Source organism: Hetaerina americana, unplaced genomic scaffold, assembly GCF_022747635.1.
Source record: "Hetaerina americana unplaced genomic scaffold, ioHetAmer1.1.p SCAF_4, whole genome shotgun sequence".
Lineage (NCBI taxonomy): Eukaryota > Metazoa > Arthropoda > Insecta > Odonata > Calopterygidae > Hetaerina > Hetaerina americana.
In genome coordinates this window covers 69,824,887-69,837,688 of record NW_027286985.1, presented here as the reverse complement: position 1 = coordinate 69,837,688, position 12,802 = coordinate 69,824,887, and the positions used below count along the sequence as shown (strand labels likewise).

Genomic DNA, 12,802 nt, shown 5'->3' with positions numbered 1-12,802 from the left:
TTTATATTTTTATACGAATAAAGGATCCCTACCATAGGATATACAAATTGTAAATCCCATAACCACTGCTTGTGTGTGATCGCGCGACTCACAAAGGTTACTACAGGTTCACACATACTTGTATGTAACACAATCCTAGGTGAGAGATTGATCTATGGAAATCTTTCCTCCTTTTCATTGCAATAAAAATTTCCGTTGAATTACACCTCCATCTTCAATTTTTAGCCACAAGGAATCCGAGTTCGCGTGATTATTTCTTTAACCTTGAGTGTTTGCCATTCCAACGCGCTTTCACTTATGGGAATGGAATTTTTCTCGCAACAAATTTGACATTGATTTATGGGGAAGGAAAGCACTACCACTTCGCCAAGATGTAATAACGTAAGTTAACTGATGGCATTTCATCATAATAAAATTCATCAAATTTATACTACACCACCATAGGACTTTATTTCCATTAGCGATCTGAGTTTGAATACCTCACATTGTTATTACATCGTTAGACATGTTTCCTCAGGAATGACATACCTCCACTTTTCCATCGCCCGACTGGTGCTACTAATCTACTAAAACAGCTCAAAGTCTGCCATAAATGTCTCGAAACTGTGACTTCACTCGTGACTGAGCTTCATATTATTACTGGCCCATCCCCGTAACCCCTGAGGCCATAACCCCTCATTCTTTATTCTTTCCTGTCCCGCCATCTCTTCCTAAATCAGCAATCCCAATTTTGTAAGGTTTGAACAATGGAGAAAAGGTGCTCTGAGATGATGTAAAACTTCTAAATCTGGAATGTATCTAAAGAAAATAACCTTTTATTGTGTATTATAGGATTTCCAAACGTATTTATTTTCCAAGGTATTTATTTTCCTTAGAGTTTTGAAAAATTGTACAATCTTCCGAATTTTGTCAATTTGAAGTAAATTAATGAGTTCTTCTTAATGTTATACATATCCGAGGTTTAAAAAATTCCGGAAGTTCATGAATTCTGCACCGACGTGACGTCGCGACGCAGACAAATGTCAGAATGAAAACTAATTGCTTCTGCCTATATGTGTCCTTTCTAGTTAAACTCCTGATTATTGCCGTATCCAAATGTGATCAGTCATTGAGGTACAGCTGTGAAGTTTCTTCGATGTTCAAGAGGGCTGAATTAAATCAGCAGTGAATGAAGGTTTAATTTTTCTATAGCTTGGAAAAACATAACCGAAGATTCACAAAATTAGATACGTTTATGGTGATCAGTGAGTGAGCAGTATATGTTGAGCAGGCCCTCAGAACAACCTGACGTGTCTCATGGTGCATAATTCGTGACATCTTGCACATTCCGATCGTTGTTTGACAGTTCGGTATACGACGATCGAGTGCTTAATATTACTAGGATCGTCCTAGGTATCACGTCAACTGCAGAAACGTTTGTGATAAAATGTTTGGAGAAAAAGATCTGGTCAATTGAGAAAAAACTCTTATCAATGCAGGAGGGAAGTACTTTGAAACATACGGAGCTCACTAAACTGTAGATATGACCGAATTGTTTCTTTAAAAAATACCAGAACTTTAAGAATAGATCATCAAAAAAGGTGGTGGTAATCCTCAAGTAAAACCAGCGGTAAACACTTGTAGACAGCGTATTTCTTTATCTGTTAAATACTCTATTTTTGTGTCAAATAATAATTTATAACCCGTAAAACTAAGGTTATTTTTTATTTGGGTAACCTATTCCAAAACTTCATAAAATCTGTGAGTCCCGTCGTGCATTTTCTTTATCACTTTTTGATAATTTCAATTCTCAGGTCCGCAGGTATTTTAAGGTTCCTCATTTCGGCAAATCAAAAGTTGAAATCCTGTAAAATACATAAACTTATACTGTGTAATAATAATAATAATCGTGTGTAATACTCGTAGATAGGTAAGTAATTTAGAATTATGTCCTTCTTTAAGAGAAAGTTTGACATACTATAAATGTTCTCCATAAGAGGTGGCCTGGAGAGTGCGACCTTACGTGTAAGGAAACTGAAGACATTTCCGTAAAATACATGAATTTGGGATATTACTAGTCATAAACACGGGCCTAACAAAATTTTCCGACACAATAATGTACACTATTCTGCTAGCGAGAAATAATTTAATTCCATTAGTTGAATATAAATTGCTTAGAATTGCGACTTCGTTCATCCGTCCCATGTGGTCTAGTGGCTAGGATATCTGGCTTTCACCCAGAAGGCCCGGGTTCGATTCCCGGCATGGGAACATTTTTTTCCTCCTCGATATTTTTAATTTCATTTCTAAGATGGCTAGGATGAAATATGTTTTAATCAAATTTCATTATTTAAATTTTTAGACTTTAAACAATTTTGATATCGCCTTCAATAGATCAATTTGATCGCGTAATCGGACAAATTGACGGCCATGTTGCTTATACATTCTATCGGGAAGTATCTTGAGCTTCAGCATCATCCTTTTGTATTTTCTATCACGGATAATTTCCATTAGAACCCTAGTCCCGCTGTGGAACCTGATCGCGCATAATTCTGAAGCAGAATGGCGAATAAATCGTGGTCCGACGCAAGCGCTCGGTAAGGATTTGCGGCCGTCACCCAAGAAAAATGCCTTGTGTGTGATCGGGTGACAAAACGTATTCCATTAGGCTTTAAGATTTTTCTAAAACTGAAATATTCGTATTATGCTACGATAGGGTAACCACCTCATACAACATCCTCAGGAACTAAGAGGCGACATGATGGGCATATATGCTGAGATAAACTGCGCTATAAACTTATTAAGTAGCCGTACCACGTTAAAGGTATTATAAGGGAGTATATTTAAATATAATCACAGAATATTAAAGAAAAAGTGATAGTTATAGTAAAAAAATGTTGCTCAGTAAAATTACCCTGCAGTTTTTTCTCTGAAGCACGAAAGGTGATGTCCATTACGGCATCATTAAAAACTGTTTACAAAAAAATATTTATTCCGCATTATCCAGAAACAGGTAATGCAATAGAAGTAATAAGTTTTGAATTTTTACAACAGCGTTATTTTTATTTCATAATTTTAAACGCTGAGCAATATTAAGTTATAGGCCGCCAGGGAATGGGTGAAAAAATATTTCTATTTTTCGAATTAATTTGTACCTAGGATGATGATTTCCATTCCCTCCTCCTTGAACTAGTTTAAATGTTGTGACGCTTTTTTATTTACTGGTCACACTCGACACCGAACTAAATGAACACCAGCCATGGCACGAAGAGAATATTCGAGTTGAGGGAGGGATTCGACCGACACATTGAGGGGTTCCGTCCGCCGGAGGATGAACTTCAGGGACTTTTGGGCTAAGCGTGGAAATGTTTTGGATTCCAACCTTACAAGTGCTCTATAACGTCCACCCGCCTCCCTATTTGAGAGTCCACCTTAATTCGGGGAACGGGGATTTAGTGACCTGTGGCTTCTTGGCGACGCTTTGCTCATCTCTTGATCCGGCCACCTGGCTCTGGGACTGAAAATTAGAACATAGTCCAGGTATTTTCCCGTTAATAATGCTCGCCCATCAGTGCAAACTAATCTGCAGACTTGGCTGTCATCCGAGCGTCGTTCAAAAGATATGACGTGGTAACTCAATGGATTCAGACTATACCCTGTGAAAGTTGCTGTGGGTGTGAAATGAAATGCCCATTAAATACGGGCCTACCAAGGGGTCACTCATAAGCAATTAGAGTTTTTTATGGCAATACATTTTCCAACCCCGCTCTATCAAATTACCCCTTGCTAGAATGAGTTTACGAATCAGCTTGAAATAGCTCAGAGAAGAGCTACTAAGGAATGATATGAAATGTATTATTACGCATTGGAATACTTCAGGTGACCACATTAACGATCACTGGCATGTAGGTAGAATATAGATTGGTTCGCTAACCCTCACCGAGTATACAGAAAGAAGTGAGTCGATACTTACAGTATACATGTATACTGACGGTCTTCATAGGGAAACGTTGCTAACAAAGTTCACCATAGCTGTAACTTGAAAAGTATGAACCCAAGAGAAGATATAGGAACACTATCCATAATTAATAAAACTATAGCAGGTCGAAATATATTACCTGAAGACATTTATTGACTAGTAAATCCAGAAGGATTTAATGCCATCATTTAAAAATATATTTTATGGAGTTAAAACGAGGGGTAGGCATATTGAAACAAATGTTTCTTCAACTTTGACTTTTGCAATTAAAGAACCCTTTGTGAAGGGTAGATCAAATATTTAAATTTATTGGAGTGATTAGAGGGACAACTGCCGTTTTTTCCCAAAATGGAGATTTCCCCATCTAAATTCATGAGAGATATTCAGAAATTTCATTTCTAAGCCCTGAAAAATGTATTCTGAACCTAAGATACCGAGAACAATAGGATGAAGTTATTTGCCTGTCGATATGGTTTCATATCTGCAAATTTTTTATAACTGTACAATGGAGCATATGTAGAATGGATGAGAAAAAAGCGTGACATGTGACAACAAGGTTGTTCAACTTGCATGAGAAGCTTGGAAGACACAAGTTGAGAAGCCAAGGATTATGAGATAACGTAAATTGTTTTTAGATAACCCTCGGAAGTGAATGATGTGCGCAATAGAATCAAAAACGGAAGTTTTTAACGGGAGAGTTAAATATTATAGTCACCTACTGTTGGACTCGACGGAGATAAAAAACATTGACGATCATACGTCTCGCTCATTGTTCATTAAAATAATCAGAAGAACCACTATTCAAATCTGATTAATTAAGTAAGATTCCTTGTTTAGATTTTTCATTCTAAAAGAAGTTTATAGAAACGCCAGTATTTTTTTAACCGCCTATACCGAATGCTGCACATGTAGGAAAATCTAATTATTACTTCATTTCCATCTCGAGAAAGTGTACGGAAAGAATGCCTGGCAAAAATTACTTAAATTGACATAATCTCTCTGATGATAAAAGCTTGGAGAACTGGTCTTCCTTCGAGATAGTCGGTAATCGTATTTCTAGTCATTTGGCAGAAACGCGAAGGGTTCGAGATTCGGGTGCTAATTGTTTGAATGTGACTGTTGGCGCCACTTGACAAATAAAGGTCATGGACTAGGCATGGCTAGATGGCTATTTGTGAAGGATCCCCGTTCAAGACTATGACGAGGGAAGTCCTAAGGTCTGCAAAACCGAAATATTTGTCCATTCATCACTCGAGGGAATTGTTAAAAATATACGTTACATCCACGCGTCTAATATTAGTAAGGGAGAAATTTCAACATCAATGAACCCAATGGCTTCTCATGGACTTGAGTATCCTTCGCCCAATTCAATGATTAATTCATAGGAATTAGCATTGTGTCGATAAAACAATCCTGGAATTCTTTATGTGGTTTTCATAAATATGTACGGCTAATGAAGCAGACCAGATTAAGGGACCCATTATACGATTACCTGTCGATTTAAATGGTTATTACATGATGAATAACCACATAAATTATCTAAAATGTCGTAATATGGACTAATGTAAAGTGTCAAAATTAATGCTCAATCTACTAAAGAGAAGAAAATAAATTAAATAGGAATAGTTTTCAAAAAGTGACGGCCGATACTATCAATTATGCAAAAATCAGGTTAAAATCAAACAGTTTGAGGAAATTTCAAGAAAGTAGAGGAACTGGATTAGGGGTGTATTGGGTGACAAAGGAATACTGGAAACCATCATAGATGATTTGAACATTGGGAATACGAGGCAAGGACAGGAAACGAAAAGGCTTGTAAGACTGAATGAAGGAAGGCCGGAAATACGCGGAGTGGGAGAAAGATTTACTCCAATGAAGGCGGTAAGAATAGAATTTTACTTTAATCGGCTCTACTTTTTGGAATTTTATGCAGTTTATTTCCCTTATTTAATCCGTATGGTCCAAGCTACCGTTGTAATGAGGGACCTTAATGATTTATTATGTCATAAGTTCAAAAATAACATAGTTTTAGGCGCAACTTGGTTGGAATCCTTCATGATGAAGGAAGGTATTTTGTGTTCCCACATAGAATATTTTTAATACCACCTTGGTTTCATTGCAGCGTAAAATCTTCAGTGCCTGAAGATTTTACGATGCAACGAAACCTAGTTCGTAAAAAAAACATTCCATGTGGAGAAGTAAAGTGTCTTCTTTCATTTTCATTAGTTGAATTCAGTGTTTTGTATCTTTTCAATGGCCTAGATCTTGCCTAATCCCTTCCTGCTTGGAGGGACTACCGTCCAAGTTCCTCTATTAAGCGCGCTACGCTCGTTTTCTTATCGAACCATTTCCTCACAAACCTAGCGGCCAACCATACCTCGGAAATATGGCAGATGGGTCAGTAGCTCAGCACTCTAGGCACTGGACTACCACACAACCACTGAATATTAAAAACTGAAATTTTACTCGTACAGGAACTTTCCAAACTTAAAATGGAATTTCACCCAGTCATTACATTCTCATCCTACTTTATTTCAGTGTTTCCAGGGCTCATGCACCTCATTCTACTCTCGGGACGATCGCACAATCTCTCTCCCTGTACACCGAGGACACCTCTCCGGGGATGAACACACTTCACGAATCGGCAATCCCCGACCGAATGTGGGGGGGGGAGAAATGACGTAGCGGAACAGAGGAGGCGTGGCATCGATGGAGAGGAGAGAGAAAAAAAAGGGATGGGGGCGACGGGTGATATGACAAGGGGTCGCGTGTAGGTGGTATGGGGCGAGATCCTTTCTGCTTCGTCCTCCTCATCGCCAATTAGCGACGGCGCGAAATCGAGTTAAAACGCCTCGTACGCCAGGGGCCCCGCCCCCTACACCCCATGCTATCCCCCCTCCCCCCACGGAGCAGCGGTGGCATATCGAGAGGCACAAGGGGGAGATGAAAGAGGTCTCCCGAAGCGGGGCGAAGGGGAATGAAACCTCCAGCCGACGGGTTGCAGCGGGTGTGGGGAAGGGAGAAGGGCGGAAAGGGGCGAGGCGGAGGTGGCGAGAGACAAAAGGGGGATCCTCCACCGCACCGATTGAATACCGGAGGGTAGGGTGTGGGGCTTGGGAGATAGGAAGGAGTGAGACGGGAGTGCATTTGCCCCCAACGCGCCACGGGAGGAGATCCTCCACCCTTTGCCCTCAGGACACCCTATTTAGGTGTCGGGTGCCTCGTCGACGTGGTAGGCTGATGGTGCACCATCGCAGTGGATATTCTTGTGACTCTACAACTTCCTGAGCCTGAGAAGCGGTTCACACTGATTTTAGGTATAAAATAAGAAAGGCAACTTAATTCGAGATTAAGACCAAAATGTGGCTGCTAACGAATTATTGGTAAATAAAAATGGTATTTAAGTCTCCCAATCACGGACGAAAACGTGATATATCGTTTATAGATGCATATAAGTATATGAGTTGCATTGAGCATTGAAATTTTTTAGTGGGCGTGTGTGTGTGATATAGGGTGATAGGATACCTGCGATTAATGACGCTTACATATCATTCAAGAGACTCATGTAGTGGTTCCGGAATATGAAAACCCAAAGTGGGAAAAAATGCATTTTTGGTGTATAAAAACTCCTCAAAAAATTATTAACAATCATTGAATGTGTATTGATACCTCCTGAATGAAAAATCGTACGAAATTCGCAGTAAATTAGCGACACGCTAAAGGATAATCATTCAATTTTTTATTCCTAACTGACAGCCCGAAGATAAATCCGATGATATCTGTGCCCTTCATGGTTACTGTAACTTTTTAAGCTCTGTGGCAGCCTCGTCTAACATAGCCATAGTTGGATATGCTCTTCGGAGTCCTTTCTATGGAGATATCTAAAATAAATCTTCGCTTTAAAAAATATATATTAAAAAAATGAGCCAAGGAAATTGGATTTCCAGAACTATAAAAAAGAATTCTGATAGTAGCACGAGGGGTAAACTTTCTCGACTGGATTAAATGGGACGCTTTCGGCCCGCCGGTAGCAGGCTGCCCACCGCTGATCCGGTGCAAGCAAGCAAAATTCAACAAGTGAAACGGATATTTTATCGGCGGGAGGGGAAATTTAATCCAATCGCATTGGAGACTCTCGCCCCACATCGGCGCCCTTTGGAATAATCGCTCCAATCTGCCCGCCACTTCCTCCGGCCGCCCGAAGGATAATCCAACTACGGCTTAATGGCCTTTTGAGTCAACGCCATCAGCTCCCGTCTCTCATTAATGTTCTTGGAATTGACATTATCTCCAGCATCAGAGAGCGATCGGATGATGATTAATACAGATACATTTACGACATCGATGTAATTTTAATATGTTTTAGTTAGGAAGAAAGTGGGAAGGTCTTCATTGGGAGAATGCGTTTTTTAAAGAGACGCGAAGGGAATTTTAAACGAAAGGGACGATATCACCTAAAATCCACCGTTTCCTGACAAACTCTCTCACAGCTCGACTCGGTATTTTAATTTCACTAGAGATGTGGTCGCGTTTCATTCTTTCCTGTAAATCAATACTTCTATCTAGTATATCCAACTTGTTCAAGACAACACGAAGACAACAATTCCGCATGCACAAGTATTTTGAGAAGAATGGCAGTAAAGTAAAAGTTTTTTCGCCAAAGTCAGAATAAAATAATTAATACAAAGAATAAAATGAAAACTATTTGATAAAATTTGAAAACAGAACCTACTTTTCCTCAGTTTTCCTTAATGCCCATTTCTCTGTACCATACCGGAATATGGCCACCTCCACATATGGCATTTCCCAATTATTTTCCTAAAATCAAATGAAAACTTTTTCATTCAATTTTCTCCATTTCTAATGGCGAATACTTTTGCTTGCAATGGGCCAATGTGTTTGTGTGTGTGACGGAGAGAGAGAGAGGTAGAAAACTTATCACCTATTCCGGAAAACTAATCACAAAACATACTTCAGGAGCTTTCGCACACAAAGGAACACTACATGCGACTGTACCATGCACAAAAATATCTTCTTTTTAATATGTATTTTATATTTTTTAATTAGTAAATTTACGCGTTGATTTTTATGATATTATATTAACTGATTATAATCTTTTCTTCAAACAGATAGATTTATATATATATATATATATATATATATATATATATATATATATATATATATAAATCTATCTGTTTATATATATATGATCTATATATATATATATATATATATATATAGATATAATTAATAATATTACGTGGAAATACAGGATTATATGCGAGTTCATGAGGCGAAGTTGATATCGCAAAAATCGTCCAACATGGGGCGATTGGAGTCTCATATTCTACCCATTAACCTAGCCGGACTGCTGACAAAAATATCAGCAGATAATAAGTATAATGAGAATTTTGCTTTGTTAGATCGTACGAATACGGTTATAACTTTCTGTCTTCTTCTGATGTCATGACTGAACATAGTTTGGGTGAGTTTTAGACAGAAATATTTACTTTTCATGGGTGGTTGACTGAATGTCCGGAATGTAGCACTGGACTAGCCGGGCTTACTCGTCAAAGTCATACGTTTCTCGGGTAAATTTTGCATTATTTAACGGGCATTTGAATTCTCCCTTTCGTTTATTAACCTTTGACCTAGGAATGAGCATGCAGACACACCCTCACCCACACCCTTGATTATAAATATATTAGCCAACATTATGTTGAAAATCCCATTTAAATTACAAAAAATTGTGATCAATTAATCAAATGACTTAATAAAATACTAATTCCGCTACACATGTCTAGCTAGAATTTTGTGAACACAATATTAGACTGGAAATGAAAACTACTGCACGAAAATGTCTGATCCGCACCATGAAATAAACAATCTTGGACGACCCTGACTTTAAAAGGATTCGATTACGTTAAACGAATGGGTAATCGCTAAAATAATAGAGGATCGCGGTGGACAATCCTCAACGGGAAAAACGATTAGTCCAATGGATAACAAGGATGCACCGTTTCGTAATTACGACGATTTTTTTTTCGAGAAACCCAAAGCACACACGATGATGGACATGATAGGGATACGAACCAGTAAAAAAATCTATAATGAAGATGCTAAAACAGAAAACGTTCAGGTTTCTCGGACGCTTGGAGAAAAACCAACCGGGAAATTTTGGTGGCGTCCTAAAACCTTTTCGTGATGAGACTGCGGCAGGAGCCATTCTCCGGCCCATCCCATAGATGCACGCTAAACAACACCGAACTCTGCCAGACGAGCGAAAACGAGTTATAGAGAATTGATACGGAGATAGAGGGCGAGGAACGGGTGGCAGAGGGCGATGGGAATGGTCCAGAGGACGACGAGGGTTGATGTATCCTGGGGGGAGGGAAGGAAAGTGGGAGCAAAGGGGGAGGAAGGGGGTGGTCTCGGATTAATTGTGCCGCACGGAGACCGTTGTTGTATTTTGAATGGACGGGAAGTGTGGGATGCGAGGGGATAAAATGAGATGGGATTCGGGGGGGGGGGGGGTTGGAGAAACAGGAACGAAAGGAGGGGTTCGAGGGTGGGGGAAGGAGAGTTGAAAAGGTAAAAAAAATGAATTATCGACGGGAGCATGGGGGAGGAGGGGTTGAGGAGGGAGCGTTTTCAATACCCCCCACACACATACACACAAACACATTCACGAACCCTCATACACTTCCCCACCATGAAAACCAGGTTACGTCGCTGTAATGACGTGAAGTGGCATACATCCATTCGGTACGATTTCTCCCTTCCACACCCTCAATCCTCACACTCCGCCTTCCCCTCCCACGAGTACCCCTTAGTCCTCGTGTTCTTCCTACGCCGATCTCTCATTTCGAGCCAATTTCGAAAAAAAATTAGTTTTGAAAAAAAATTCAGAACTCATTAAAAGAAAAAAAGTCAAAGATGAAAATAGCCTGAAAGATCCTTTCGTCGCCACGGCGTGCTCTATTTAGCATCGAACCCTTCCTCTCTTCTCCGACCGATAAACGGCATATCATTCTTAGTCACAGCCTCGCAAGTGGAGAAAAATCACTTTTAAGAGAATGCCGAACAATTATAAAAAATGATAATTGCCACTGGAAAAATGATCCAAAATAATATTTCTTCGAAATACAACAAATGAAATTAAGTTCAACCATGGAAGCCATTTTTATTTTTAAAAATAAAAAGAAACTCAGGAGTAACATTAGTTCGTATATCTTTTCCTCTGTGCCATAATCAAAAGGTTATTATTAATAGGTTAGGTTCATATCCGTCATTAAATATTTTAACTTTGACCATAATAATCTACAGACATATCTTAAGTCAAACATGGCGTTGTATGAAATTTCTATACCACTTTTAGCAAAAATTATGAGTAAAGTCTTCGGTAAAGTTTCACAAGTATTGAGGTTTCCAAATTGAAAGACCTGGCGCACAATAAATCTTATATTCTAATTGAACATTCGGCCTAAATATACAAGTGCAGCGTTACTTTCTCATGCGTCTACTTATAATAAGTAGCACGCGTGATTTGAAATTCGAGGTAGACTGCTTTATATTCGTTCCACCTTTAGCTAAAGTACCATCATCCTTCACAGCGCCTTTGCTTTGTTGAACTGATTTAAGTGCATTACTTTCTGAAATGACCAGGAAAAACATGATTAACAATTATCAAATCTCGATAGCGATAAGGTACGAGCCAACACTAAATCAAAATGTGTTCTGCCCATTGAAAAGTTGAAATTTTGAAGGCAGATCAAAAAAGGATACCAAAATGCACTGCAGTGCCCAAATTCAGTCAATCTGTTGTATCTAGGTATTCAAGTATGATTTTTTCCGAAAACAGGAACTCAAAATACTGTACTCTTAAGTGGAATAACACCTGCATGACTTAACATATAAATAATTGCCTTTATATTCATATTAACCAATAGATACTTCCTCAGGAAAACAATTAGATAATAGATACAAAAGTGATACACACATACAAATTACAGAAGTTATTTTCATACTTTCTGTTGCGTCTCACTCATTATGAAGGCGCGCCTTAAGCATAAAGGTACGAAATGTATGCGGTTAGGCCTCAACATCCATATGCATAGAAATAACCTGCCAAAAAACTCATCGAAATTCGCGGCAATAATTTTTTTCGACCACGTGCCCAAAAATATTTCGGATACCTTGTAAAACATTTGTCCAATTGCACATACAAGAGGGGGTGTAGGATGGGTTTCGATTAGAAGGGTCCTCCTCGATCAATCCCTTCCCACCGTTCTCGCCTCCTCACTTGTTCCTCAACCCTTCTACCCATCTCTACCCTTTTCGGGTTCGGGAAAGGAGAGGAACTAGTGCCCTCCATCCTCTCCCAAAACCTCCCACCCCCACCGCATCCACGGCCACGGCCTACGCTGGCCCGCGTGGAGATGACATCCAACACACCTCCCCCTCTCTCTCCCCTTCCCCTTTCCGCCCCACAGGCCCGGGGATGCATGTGAGCGGGCGCTTCGGTGACGAAACCATAAAGCTCCCGACTCGAGGTGGTGTCTGTCAGTTAGCCCGCGCGGATTTGAGCACCCCTACCTCTCCTTCCCTCCGAGCTGACGAAGCCGCTGCTCTCGACCCTTTAATTTTCCGATCAATTATTGCCTACGTTTTATTCGCTTCACTTCGATCACCCCCGAAGAAGATTGCATATGTTAATTCGGCTGCGAATTTTCCTCCGTTAAACTTTCACGGTGGAGAAAAATTAATGCCTTCTCTCCCAAAATTTGATGATTTTTCCTACCACACCACTTGGACAATAATTCAAAATCGTCGAAACCCACA

The 12,802-nt window shown here is 39.5% G+C and overlaps 1 protein-coding gene and 1 non-coding gene across 4 annotated transcripts in view; one reads left to right on the top strand and one right to left on the bottom strand.

Annotated features, from left to right (window-relative positions):
* DAT (Sodium-dependent dopamine transporter) overlaps nucleotides 1-12,802 on the bottom strand; it is a 208,858-nt gene that overhangs the window by 119,146 nt on the left and 76,910 nt on the right. The gene's annotated exons all lie outside the window — the stretch shown is intronic.
* On the top strand, nucleotides 2,179-2,250 carry TRNAE-UUC (transfer RNA glutamic acid (anticodon UUC)). Its single transcript has one exon. It is a non-coding gene; the product is annotated as a tRNA-Glu (tRNA).